Genomic DNA, 14,323 nt, shown 5'->3' with positions numbered 1-14,323 from the left:
TCATCTCTAACAATGGCCGGACCATTTCCTCATTTTTGTCTCATGATTTAAGATTAATTGTAAACAGCGATCTGAGCTTAAAACACGTCAAAAGAAGAAATAACACATCATCATGACAACATTAATATCAGCAACACTTGTATATTCCTTTTAAATCTAATCATCTAGCTGGGCAGCTCAGTAGATTAACGTGTGGACTGCTGATCTGTAGATCGTGCATTCAAGTCTGCCTGGGGTTTTTAATTTTTCTGCATTTTTTAACCGAATAGGTAAATTTGAAACTTTTCAATTTCAAAATATTATTACACAAATCCTCCACTTTCTATCCATATCAGATTTCAAAATCATTTAGGTGAAAATACACAAGTTTATAAAAAGTATCTAAGTTCAAATTAAAACCCTGCAAGACTATTATTACAACAAGAGGCCCACAGGCCTATCGGTCACCTGAATACTAGTGAAAAAATATCACTACTTCCATGGGCTATGAAATCTAGAAAAAATTTCCTGTTCTGAATATCTAAGCTAAATTCTAATGTTCAGCAACAGTATAAACAAGATGTGTTCTTAAAACTTCACTGCCTTCAAAAGTGCATACACTGATGAAAGGCTTTAAATAATAGGGGTATTAACATTAAAACATCAAAAGATATGACTAATTTGGACTCATCCTAAAGTCATAACCCTGGGTTTTGATTGAAATTCACCATTTTTTGTACATCCTTTTCTGCTATTCCTAAGTATGCATTTAGATTTTATACAGTATATAGCGCTAAAGAAGATGTTATTTAAGTGTTTTACACATAAACACTATATAACAAGTTTGGCCCTGCCCTGGGGTCAGAACCCCTTCCCCGGGGATCATGAAATTTACATTTTGGTAGAGGCCTTCCTGCTCTCCATCACCGTGCGCTAGCTGCGCCGCATTTAGTTTTTCCTACACATGTGCGGTTCTTGAGAAGATTTTTGAAAATTGGTCAATTTTGGGCAGTTTTTGCCCCACCCCTAAGACCCCAGGGGTGCAGGAATCCAAAAATTTACAATCTATGTCCCCCTTGTTCCAAAGATGCTTCATACCAAATATGAAAAGAATTGGAATGATAGTTATCAAGAAGTTAAAAATGTCTATTGTTCACACATTTAATAACTGACCATTTTGGCCCCACCCTGATACCGAAACGCCTACCCCTGGGATCATCAGATTTACAATTTTGGTAAAGGATTACCTGTTCTTTCTAAATATCTATTTACTTTCAATTTATTATCAATAGCAAAATAATTGGACTGGTAGTTATTAAGAAGAAGTTAAAAATGTTCAATAGTTAACGCACGACGGACGACAACGGACGACGCCAAGTAATAGAGAAGATGTTATTCTAAAAGTATTAAAAATTCAGAGTCAACATTTAACTCGTTAACTATGGTTAAATTAACAGCAGTTCTAAAACACATACCTCTTTACAAATCTTTCCTAACCAATCCTCGTCAACTTCTGTCCAGTGGGGATTTTAATTTCTGATGGCAGTTGCTACACTATACTGTAAGGAAAATTTAGTTTTAAATTGATTTATTGCTATTAGAATTTTATGAATGTTGTAAACTTAATTGAAAACAAATTACAGAGTTATTTATATTCTGTTTTATACTGCCTTAGATATGATCAAAGAGGATAGACTATTGTGATATATTTAAATTCCAGATATACATGTATGTCTAATGAAGGATAACTCTAAGCTTTCAAATGTCAAATTTGCTATAAAAAAAAAATGAAAATTTATAGAGAATTGTTTTGGTATTAGGAAAGAAACAATGCATGACTGGTTTGTAAATATCTATACATAACTACAGTAGTTGATGCTTGTATGAGTTCCCTCCCTTGTAAATATCTATATATATATATATATATATATATATATATAACTACAGTAGTTGATGTTTGTATGAGTTCCCTCCCTTGTCCTCATTGGTTTGTTGTAGTTATAATAATTATATAAGCCAGTGAATGATGGTGTTGTCAATAAACTCATTTCTCATACTATTTCTACCTCTTTGCTAACAACAAGAGTATCTAAGGCCAATTCAACTTAATTGATAGATTATCATCCCCGCCTGCCTCTCAAAAATTGACCCACCCCAATTTTTTTTATTTTGCGAAACTTGCGATTTCCAGAAAATGTTCATGCCCAACTCAGGTATTCACACATCTTGTTTACATTTCCGGTATAGTAACGTGAAAAGCCACGTGAAGAAAATAGATATATGGTTCTTACGGGCGTAAATCTTGAAGAAGTTTGGTATCTTTCTGTGTTTGAAATTAAAGTTTAACCTGGAATTCATCTGTGAAATAAGCATAGATTGATATCCATCTGGCATTAAATGATGCACTCCTGTTGACAAAAACTCATTTATCATTAATATTTTTCTCAGAAAATAAAAATTTAAAAAATAAAATCCTCCCACCCGCGCCATACTTTTTGGGACCCTGGATGATAATCTACTAATTAAGTTGAATTGGCCATAAGCCTTGTATGTTTACCATGTATAAACTTAGTGAAGTGGGTGTTGTTAGTCCCTGTAATCATAAACAACAATCATCACTTCTATAAAATGTCATATTACTTTCTTAATCCTTGATCTCCATCTTGGCTAAATGACCTTGGTTCAAGGTTGTGATTTAAATCACGTGCACTTGTATGTAATATCAATCCTGTCTGGGACAAATACTGCTAACATTTTTACCCGGAAACCTGACCTTGACCAAATGACCTTCCAATTTACAAACTTTAATACCCAGAGAAAGGTCCTAGACTCTATATACCAGTGGCCTTAGCTTGCTTACCAGTGACCTTGACCTTGTTTCAAAGACAGTGAAAGTTTAAAGACACTGTCAGACCATTCTGCAACCTCTATGTCCAGTACATGGCGGGCAGTGACCATGAAATTAACAACTCTCCTTTCCTTAAAGATTCTACACTTCACCTTTCATTGACAAATAGCCCTGTAGTTTCTGAAAAACAGATAACTTCTTGAAGATAACAAGAAAGGAAACTAGAGATTGTTTTTATGAAAAACAAAGGTCTCCCCAGCTCCCCATATTGGAAGTGCTCGAAATGAAACCTCCTCCCCTTAATGTACTGCATGATATGAAGGAGAAAGCATGAGCTGGGACACAGGGGCTAAGCCCATTTTGACTCGAAACTCATTGTAACCATAAATATATCTATATTTATGGTTACAATGAGTTTCGAGTCAAAACGGGCTTAGCCCCTGTGAGGTGGGACATAGCCATTATGAACTCCGATAAACCACATAGGAAAATTTAAGTGTTCACACACTATTTTACACCCTCCACCCCTCAGATCCATCCTCCTGTCCCTACAATATGCACATCTGCAAATGGCAATGAAGTATTGTACAAAGTTTCAAGTCTATCCGACAAGCCATATAAGAGGAGAAGCATTCATAAGATTTTATGACAGACAAACAGACGGATGGAGACAGAAAGTACAAAAACAATATGTCTCCCCCTGAAAGAGGGAAGACATAATTAATAGATCACTTGAGTGACTTTATAGAAAGCTTTAGTACTGCAATAAAACGTCAACTTTGCTTTTAATGGGCGATAACTCTTTCACATCTGACAATGAAGAAGAGCTCATTTTCAACATGACAAACTTGTAAATTTTAACTAAATAAGATTCACACTGCATTCTCATAATGTGTTGGTGATCTGTTTTATTTTTTCAAGTTTATACTTTTGGATGCAGACCCTGTTGAATACCGCATGGTATCCACTCGTGAGAATCTTACGTAATTTAAACCTCAAGGTGTTGGTCTCCAGTTTTGGACTTTGTAAAACTTGTAAATGTTAAAAGACAGTTCCTAACTTAATGTGAATCATTTCTAAATCAAAAAGAAAGTTTTTAAAAGATTTGATTATCTTGCTTTAGAATACATTTCATTTCAGCCAGTCTTCTTCAGATAACAATAGCCCTATAATCCATGTCATTTTCTGACAATAAAATTGTGGGTTAAATTCATCTTGTATTTAAAACACATCTTGATAAGAGATGATTTACATGGAAAATGGAGATCGGGTAACTCAACCATTTAATTTTTCCTTTTACTCTCGCCAAGCCTCTTGGTGTCAGAATAATAAACACGGGTTTTTTAAAGGTCTTGATTTCAAGATTTCCATTTGGGAAAAATAGCAAAATTTGCTTGAAATTGGAAAAAAATATTTCATACAAGGAAATAGGGAAAAACCCAATTCAGAGTGCTTTAAGGTATAATTGGGTTCCTTCTGACTTTCAGTTTGGTCAAAGCTGACCTCATACAAATAAGCAGAGGCCAAAAAATTAGGTTTACTTAATATTTTTTAGTGAAGAAGATTTACCAATGATTTGGCTACTCTACTTGATTTGTTTTCATTGTTTGGGAATTTCACAGTAAAAATTGTGTTAAAATATCTACTTTTTAACATTGGGAATGGGGCCTTATTTCGGCCCCCTACAAACCCTTAAAAAATCCCTGAAACATGATGATTAAACAATAAAATCACCTGAAGTCTTTACAAATACATAAATGAATGGAAAGCATCAGCCACAGTACACAAATATATTGCACACTCACTTACTAAAAATTTCAGCATGGTAAGAAAAAAAAAGAAATGAGTTATTCTTCATTAGGAAATTACAGTGGAACCATGTAGAGCTAAATCTATCCAGGAAAAATACGCATAACAATACGAGGGAAAAGCTCCACACTAATTCAGCTATTGAATTTTTTTTTAATGGTTTTTATAAGAATAACAGTCTTGACTAGTTCAAATCATGTGATCAGTTTTACAGTGTATAATAAAAAATAAAAAAAAAAAAGTCCAAGGAAATAACAGGAGATTGTGAATTACAAATAAAAAGGAAGAAATTATTGAGAATTATTGATCATTGAATTTAAGGGAAGCACATGCAACAGATTGATATGCTAATTGTCCTGTAGTTGCGTAATCAACAAGCTCCGAGTAATGATAATAATAATAATAATAATCAACTCTGTCTGTACAATCTGTGAATTCTAACTCTGTCTCTGAACAATCTGTGAATTCTAACTCCTGTACAATCTGTGAATTCTAACTCTGTCTCTGTACAATCTGTGAATTCTAACTCTGTCTCTGTACAATCTGTGAATTCTAACTCTGTCTCTGTACAATCTGTGAATTCTATCTCTGTCTCTGTACAATCTGTGAATTCTAACTCTGTCTCTGTACAATCTGTGAATTCTGACTCTGTCTCTGTACAATCTGTGAATTCTAACTCTGTCTCTGTACAATCTGTGAATTCTATCTCTGTCTCTGTACAATCTGTGAATTCTATCTCTGTCTCTGTACAATCTGTGAATTCTAACTCTGTCTCTGTACAGTCTGTGAATTCTATCTCTGTCTCTGTACAATCTGTGAATTCTAACTCTGTCTCTGTACAATCTGTGAATTCTAACTTGTGTCGCTGTACAATCTGTGAATTCTAACTCTGTCTCTGTACAATCTGTGAATTCTATCTCTGTCTCTGTACAATCTGTGAATTCTATCTCTGTCGCTGTACAATCTGTGAATTCTAACTCCTGTCTCTGTACAATCTGTGAATTCTAACTCTGTCTCTGTACAATCTGTGAATTCTATCTCTGTCTCTGTACAATATGTGAATTCTATCTCTGTCTCTGTACAATCTGTGAATTCTAACTCTGTCTCTGTACAATCTGTGAATTCTAACTTGTGTCGCTGTACAATCTGTGAATTCTAACTGTCTCTGTACAATCTGTGAATTCTAACTCTGTCTCTGTACAATCTGTGAATTCTAACTGTCTCTGTACAATCTGTGAATTCTAACTCTGTCTCTGTACAATCTGTGAATTCTAACTCTGTCTCTGTACAATCTGTGAATTCTAACTCTGTCTCTGTACAATCTGTGAATTCTATCTCTGTCTCTGTACAATCTGTGAATTCTAACTCTGTCTCTGTACAATCTGTGAATTCTATCTCTGTCTCTGTACAATCTGTGAATTCTATCTCTGTCTCTGTACAATCTGTGAATTCTAACTCTGTCTCTGTACAATCTGTGAATTCTATCTCTGTCTCTGTACAATCTGTGAATTCTAACTCTGTCTCTGTACAATCTGTGAATTCTAACTGTCTCTGTACAATCTGTGAATTCTAACTGTCTCTGTACAATCTGTGAATTCTATCTCTGTCTCTGTACAATCTGTGAATTCTAACTCTGTCTCTGTACAATCTGTGAATTCTAACTCCTGTCTCTGTACAATCTGTGAATTCTAACTGTCTCTGTACAATCTGTGAATTCTATCTCTGTCTCTGTACAATCTGTGAATTCTAACTCTGTCTCTGTACAATCTGCAGGTCTTGCTCTTATTACTTTTTAACTAACACTTGGTATGTTAACTGTGCTCCTGAATTCTGTCACTAAAATCTCGGGCCAAAAATAATAATTGTTGTGTTTCAGCAAACATCCAAGAAAAAAAATTAGGGTAGTTAGGCCGTGGGAATAATTTTTTAGATTTTTCTGAAAACATTTTCATCAGCATACACAAATAAATATTTGGCTCACATACACATGAATTAACATGTTGAACATGAGAAGTGTATTTTTTCCTATCATTTTTACTTGAAATGTTTTTATATCAATTACCAACAGGGTATTATTTAATTTCAGAATAATAATAATTATATCACCTTTTGATTGGCTGATCACTGAGGTTTGAGAAGGTGAAACGAGCATTAACAAGATGGAAAGCTCTCCACTGTGACATCATAATAGAATGATGTAAAAATATGACATCAAACATAAACATTTCGCAATATATTTCATGTAAACAAAAAGTAAAATTCAACAAAATAAGATGTAAACAAACATAATGCATGAATTGCGTTAGAACGGGAATAACTATCTTTTCGTTTGTTAATTCAACAATCGCCAACATCCGTTTTATTCCTTTAGTGTGTCGCTGGTGAAACTCAGTTCGTAACTGTTAAATCAGTATTTATGGTTGCAAATAATTGATGGATTGAAAGAATATTGTTTAACGTCCCTCTTGAGAATATTTCACTCGTATGGAGACGTCACCATTGCCAGTGAAGGGCTGTAAAATTTAGGCCTATGTTCGGCTTATGGCCTTTGAGCAGGGAGGGATCTTTATCGTACCACACCTGCTGTGACACGGGGCCTCAGTTTTAGCCGTCTCTAATAAACAAATGAGAAAATAGTTCACAAGTCTGTCAGGCCTGAGTGTATTTCTCAGTATTCTTAACTTCCAATTCAAGTGATCCTGGGATTAAAAGAAACAGAGGGGCAAGGTGATTATTGAGCACTTGTACAATATAGTAAAACACACTTAATATAATAAAATGAGCTGTTCCTACTTCCTAGCAAAAAGGGCCCTTAAGTACAAAATGAACATGCTTATAATGAATTCACACTTGTGAAGTGATACTCATTCCCCTCATAGTATGAGAGGAAATCAATAAAACTTTTTATATTGGATATAGAAAAGTTTAGTTACAACAAATTGTGTTTCACTGGCCCTGGAGGTTCACTATAACTGTGTTAGAACTGAATAAAAATAAAATTTAAAAACAAAGTAGACTGCAATACTTTATATTAATAATTTGGATTTTGGCCCATACATTTCTCTTCAATTTAGTTCATATTTCCCAGTTTTACAGGTCCAAATGACTATAGTGCTTAAACGTTTTTTGTGATGACTGAGTAAATATCAATTTGACAACTGATTTTGGAAGCACAGTTTCATCCTTGTTCAGATGAAGAATCCTGTTCTGAAACATAAACCAATAATCAATATTGATACACATACATGGATGAGTTCAGAGTTAGTACAATTTTATTTTCAATGTTTTCTTTTTTTTCTCTTAATCTCTAGCTGATTGCTATCAGGCCTGGATTTCTCTCCATCTTAATTGGACTTACAGACCTGAGATTTTACTCGATTTCTCTCCATCTTAATTGGACTTACAGACCTGAGATTTTACTCGATTTCTCTCCATCTTAATTGGACTTACAGACCTGAGATTTTACTCAAATCTTGGCTACTCAAACGAAAGAAAAGTTTGAGACTTTTGAGAAATCCAAGCTAGAACTATACCACACTGTGAGGTGTTACATGACACACACTCCTTTTTTTTCTACACACACACACACACAGGTTCCTACATACATGTTTGATATTTGCTCATGAAGGCCTCTCCTTCTTCGCAAGATTAATATTTCAGACAGGCCTATAAACAACTCCAACTTACAGTTAGAGTTTTACACAGTCCCTGTGATTTCGTCATGTCCTACACAAAGTACAATAGTTTATGTTTAGTCGTGAGATCCGCCACCACTCTACATTCTAAAAACTAACCTGATTAAGACATGCCATGACTTTAAAACCTTTTTTAAATGAAGGCTGCGTCAATCTCTGCATGCAACGATCAGATACTCGTGTCACCGTTTCCTCTTTACATGCTTTATATTTCTTTCCCTAACTCTAAAACTTCCTGAATGAATATTTTTTAAAAAAAACTTTTTTAAATGTCGATCCCGATCATATTTTTTTTTTTTTTTTTTTTTTTTTTACATATAATTGTAGATTGCCATCTTGTCACAGACTTGTGGATACCTCTATTAGCTTCTTAGTAAGGAAGTAAATTTTATTTAAATTCTGCGCAATTTGTACGAATACTTATTGCATCATACTGTAGATACATTGAACAACATACAGAAGATCACACCAACTATATAACGTTTTACAACTAAATATGCAATATATACACGACGTAATGCTCGTTCTTAACCTTTTTTTCACTCGATTTTCTGGGCATTTTGTTTTTCACAAAAATGCTTTAGTAAGTGGACATGAGTAACTAAACGTTAACATTATAAAGGAATGATAAATTGTTCATTTTCCAAGTTTCGTTAATTAATATGTGTTCTGAAATTTAATCTAAAATCTATAACAACGCGTACGGCTAGGTTTATATAGTGCTGATTGTCCGGTTATAGACCAGTGGATTTATAGTCCAAACTGTCCGGTTAACTGGAGATGCTGACCAGTGGATTTATAAGGCAGACTGTCCGGTTAACTGGAGATATTGACCAGTGGATATATAGTGCAAACTGTCCGGTTAATTGGAGATACTGACCAGTGGATTTATAGTGCAGACTGTCCGGTTAACTGGAGATGCTGACCAGTGGATTTATAATGCAGACTGTCCGGTTAATTGGAGATGCTGTCCAGTGGGTTTATAGTGCAGACTGTCCGGTTAATTGGAGATGCTGACCAGTGGGTTTATAGTGTAAACTATCCGGTTAACTGGAGATGTTGACCAGTGGATTTATAATGCAGACTGTCCGTAATTGGAGATGCTGACCAGTGGATTTATAATGCAGACTGTTCGGTTAAATGAAGTTGCTGACCAGTGGATTTATAATGCAGACTGGCCGGTTAATTGGAGATGTTGACCAGTGGATTTATAATGCAGACTGTCCTGTTAACTGGAGATGCTGACCAGTGGATTTATAATGCAGACTGTCCGGTTAATTGGAGATGCTGACCAGTGGATTTATAATGCAGATTGTCCGGTTAACTGGAGATGATGTCCAGTGGATTTATAGTGCAGACTATCCGGTTAACTGGAAATGCTGACATGTAGATTTATAGTGCAGACTGTCCGAGTAACTGGAGATGTTGACCAGTAGATTTATAGTGCAGACTGTCCAGTTAACTGGAGATGCTGACCAGTGGATTTGTAATGCAGACTGTCCGGTTAACTGGAGATGCTGACCAGTGGATTTATAATGAGATCGTCCGGTTAATTGGAGATGATCAGTGGATTTATAGTCCAGACTGTCCGGTTAACTGGAAATGTTGACCAGTGGATTTATAATGCAGACTGTCCAGTTAATTGGAGATACTGACCAGTGGATTTATAATGCAGACTGTCCGAGTAACTGGAGATGCTGACCAGTGGATCTATAAGGCAGACTGTCCGGTTAACTTGACATGATGACCAGTAGATTAATAATGCAGAATGTCCGGTTAATTGGAGATGATGACCAGTGGATTTATAATGCAGACTGTCCGGTAAATTGGAGATGATGACCAATGGATTTATAAGGCAGACTGTCCGGTTAATTGGAGATGCTGACCAGTGGATTTATAATGCAGACTGTCCGAGTAACTGGAGATGTTGACCAGTAGATTTATAGTGCAGACTGTCCAGTTAACTGGAGATGCTGACCAGTGGATTTGTAATGCAGACTGTCCGGTTAACTGGAGATGCTGACCAGTGGATTTATAATGCAGACTGTCCAGTTTACTCGAGATGCTGACCAGTGGATTTATAATGCAGACTGTCCGGTTAACTGAAGATGCTGACCAGTGGATTTATAATGCAGACTGTCCGGTTAACTGGAGATGTTGACCAGTAGATTAATAATGCAGACTGTCCGGTTAATTGGAGATGCTGACCAGTGGATTTATAGTCCAGACTGTCCGGTTAACTGGAGATGTTGACCAGTGGATTTAAAATGCAGACTGTCCGGTTAACTGGAGATGCTGACCAGTGGATTTATAGTGCTGACTCTCCGAGTAACTGGAGATTTATAGTGCAAACTGATGACCAGACTGAGAATAGACTTATATAAGATTGATCTAGCACAGATGATAAAAAAAAACGCAGTTACTCGGAGAATCTGGACTATAAATCTACTGGTCATCAACTCCAGTTAACCGGACAGTCTGCATCATAAATCCACTGGTCAACACCTCCAGTTAGTCTGTTGGTGCTCTAAATCGTTGGACATTGTCTGGGCGATAAATCAGGACAAGCTTGAATGAAGGGTTGTGTCGGAAAGTAACAGAATCACTAATAAGCTGAGACATGTGTCTCATAGTCAGGTAACTCAGCTTCAGAGCTTTGTCCTTCGTTTATTGATAGATAATGTCCTGGTAACTTTTTCTTGTGATGTAGTAATATAGAGATAGATAATGTCTTGTGACTGTAGTAATATGGACATAGATAATGTCTTGTGATGTAGTAATATAGAGATAGATAATGTCTTGTGATGTAGTAATATAAAGATATCTTGTGATGTAGTAATATAGAGATAGATAATGTCTTGTGGTGTAGTTATATAGAAATAAATAATGTCTTGTGATGTAGTAATATAAAGATAGATAATGTTCTGTGACTGTACCGGGTAGTAATAGAGAGATAGATAATATCTTGTGATGCAGTAATATAGAGATAGATAATGTCTTGTGACGGAAGTAATATAGAGATAGATAATGTTCTGTGATTGTAGTAATATAGAGATAGATAATGTCTTGTGACTGTAGTAATATAAAGATAGATAATGTCTTGTGATGGTAGTAATATAGAGATAGATAATGTCTTGTGATGGTAGTAATATAGAGATAGATAATGTCTTGTGATGTAGTAATATAGAGATAGATAATGTCTTGTGATGTAGTAATATAGAGATAGATAATGTCTTGTGATGTAGTAATATAGAGATAGATAATGTCTTGTGATGTAGTAATATAGAGATAGATTATGTCTTGTGACTCTAGTAATATAGAGATAGATAATGTCTTGTGATGTAGTAATATAGAGATAGATAATGTCTTGCGATGTTGTAATATAGAGATAGATAGCTCTACTCTCTGTGTTGTTGTCGGTAAGTAATGTCACTAAAATGTCTAAAATTGTTTCAGATTAATTCCGAAAGAACTTACCTAAACTGTCGATATTACACAATAAACAGAGCGATCTGATTATTTCTATATTAGAGCTTATGATTTGATTATTTCTATATTAGAGCTTATGATTTGATTATTTCTATATTAGAGCTTGTGATTTGATTATTTCTATATTAGAGCTTGCGATGTACTTATTTTTTTTATTAGAGCTTGTGGTCTAATTATTTCTATATTAGAGCTTGCGATGTACTTTTTTTTTTATTAGAGCTTGATATCTGATTATTTCTATATTAGAGCTTATGATTTGATTATTTCTATATTAGAGCTTGTGATATACTTATTTTTTTTATTAGAGCTTGTGGTCTAATTATTTCTATATTAGAGCTTGCGATGTACTTTTTTTTTTTTATTAGAGCTTGATATCTGATTATTTCTATATTAGAGCTTATGATTTGATTATTTCTATATTAGAGCTTGTGATGTACTTATTTTTTTAATCAGACCTTGCGATCTGATTATTTCTATATTAGAGCTTGTGATTTAATTATGCTATATTAGAGCTTGTGATCTAATTATTTCTATATTACAGCTTGTGAATTGGTCTGTTTCCGTACTTGATTACCATGGCAACATGTTTCTGGTATATATATAATTTCAATTCGTGAAAAATTCCGGTAAACATTTATGCTATACAAAGACGCTACAACACGATTATTAAAGAAGTCGACAACATTTTTTAACAAAGAAAGTGTCGTAAAGATAGACCAATTTCTTTTTAAAAATCAAATAGATATATCAACGCCATGTTGTCCTCTCATAAATGGCGAGATTCCTAGAAGTGGGGGTATTGAGTGATGATTTTTTTTGCACTTTTCATATCGTGACGCTTAATCGTGCTAAAGTAATCTATTTATTTTCTACAAAAGTTATAAAATCATAGATTCAAATATTTATTGTCTCAAAAATCTTGAATTCAATGAAAAGTGTGAAAAATACTAGATTCAATACGCCCATAATACTGGAAGTCAATGCACTGTCTGCATGTGGTTTCGCTAATCGAGATATATAATTTGTCAAAATGGGATTCAAAGATAAAGATAAGTTTGGAATTTAATTAAGAAGACGGTGTTATTCTACAGAAATAAAGTGCACAGTCACTGGTTTCTGTGTCTTATCGCCATGCAAGTATTCCGTTCAATAAAAACAAATTTTAGGCGTTTTGATTTTGGGGAACGAAAATTAAAGACAAAGAAACGAAGGACAAATCTGCCACTATAATGTCAATGCCTGCTGTAAATGTCAAGTGTGGTCATGTGTCGATGAATATCTCAGCTGTTTAAAGGGGAACAAAAATTAATTAATTTCCCCCCTTTTTTATCGTAAGTATACTGTCTATCATTAGACTGTAAAAAGTATGAAAAATTTATTATGATTTTATTACTCTCCTTATGTGCCCAAATTCCTACAGTAAAAAACCGATGTGTCCAACTTCTCTACAGTCACAAATCCACTTCTGTCTTTTGTTTACTATTATTATTATTCATTGTTTGTTTTCTTCAAAAATATCAACATAAGACAGAAACAGATATTTTGCGAACACCTGTCACACACGTTCATACTTCACGTCTATCCTGAGAGCTTGTTTGTAGAATGTTCGCAGTATGAATAGAATAGAATATGATTTATTTCCAAATTAGGGCCCTCTCGGGCATACAGCATACATGATTGTTAACATTTCAATGTGCAATGTTTATTAAAAAAAAAATGACGATAAAAAGAAAAGAACGAAACAAGAGCAAAATATGCACTATTAGTATGTGTACATCAAGGACAGATAAGCAGCTCTGTTGACAAACTAAAACTCTACAGTTCATCGCAAACCACGGGTTAAATTGTTTCATTCTGTTTCACAAACACATGGAATGAAACAATAACCCGTGGTTTGCGACGATGCAGAGAAGTGTCTCGCAGTGAAGCCAGAACATTTGTACTTATACCGAAAACCTAGATAAAAAGTTTGTGTCTAGCTATGATTTGCAACTATTTGTTTAGCTCGTCTAAATGAAGGTCATACTCCTTTTCAAGGGGAGATAATTGGAAAAATAGGACAGATTATAAATATATATGTAAGAAGTACTGAATCAGAAATGCCAGATTTTCGCGAAAGCTTCCTTTCATGATAAAGATTCCAGGTTATTCAAAATTCGATCTAAAAATTTAACCAGACGGAGTCGCTCTAAAGTGTTTAAAGTTTTACATATAAATACCGGTATGTGGGGAAATCCTTTTTAAATTTCCCGGTACAATGTAAACATCTTCATGGTGTAGACTCGTGTTTGTTCAAATCATGAGCTCCGAGACCAGGATATAAAGAGAGAAAATCTTTACAAATGATATTCTCAGTAACTATTAGGGAAAATTTATGACAGCATCCATTTGTAGAGTAGACTCGGTGTGTTCACGCCAGGTGCCCTGAAATGTGTTCACGACAGGTGCCCTGAAAGGATCAGGTCACGACAGTCCCACTCGAAAATTGTTCACTCATATGAAG

The 14,323-nt window shown here is 34.7% G+C and overlaps 1 protein-coding gene across 8 annotated transcripts in view; it reads right to left on the bottom strand.

Annotated features, from left to right (window-relative positions):
- Positions 1-8,602, bottom strand: part of LOC125668318 (caspase recruitment domain-containing protein 9-like) — a 56,214-nt gene extending 47,612 nt beyond the window's left edge. For all 8 annotated transcript variants that reach the window (XR_008802438.1, XR_008802439.1, XM_048902297.2 and 5 more), the window contains exons 1-2: positions 8,431-8,602; positions 1,455-1,538 (exon numbers count right to left, since the gene is read on the bottom strand). The gene's annotated coding sequence lies outside the window, so the exon portion shown is untranslated. The remainder of the gene's footprint in view (positions 1-1,454; positions 1,539-8,430) is intronic.
- Between the last annotated feature and the right edge of the window lie 5,721 nt (positions 8,603-14,323).

Source organism: Ostrea edulis, chromosome 4 (genome assembly GCF_947568905.1).
Source record: "Ostrea edulis chromosome 4, xbOstEdul1.1, whole genome shotgun sequence".
Lineage (NCBI taxonomy): Eukaryota > Metazoa > Mollusca > Bivalvia > Ostreida > Ostreidae > Ostrea > Ostrea edulis.
Note: the sequence above shows the minus strand (reverse complement) of the source record. Positions and strands in the feature narration are given on the sequence as shown.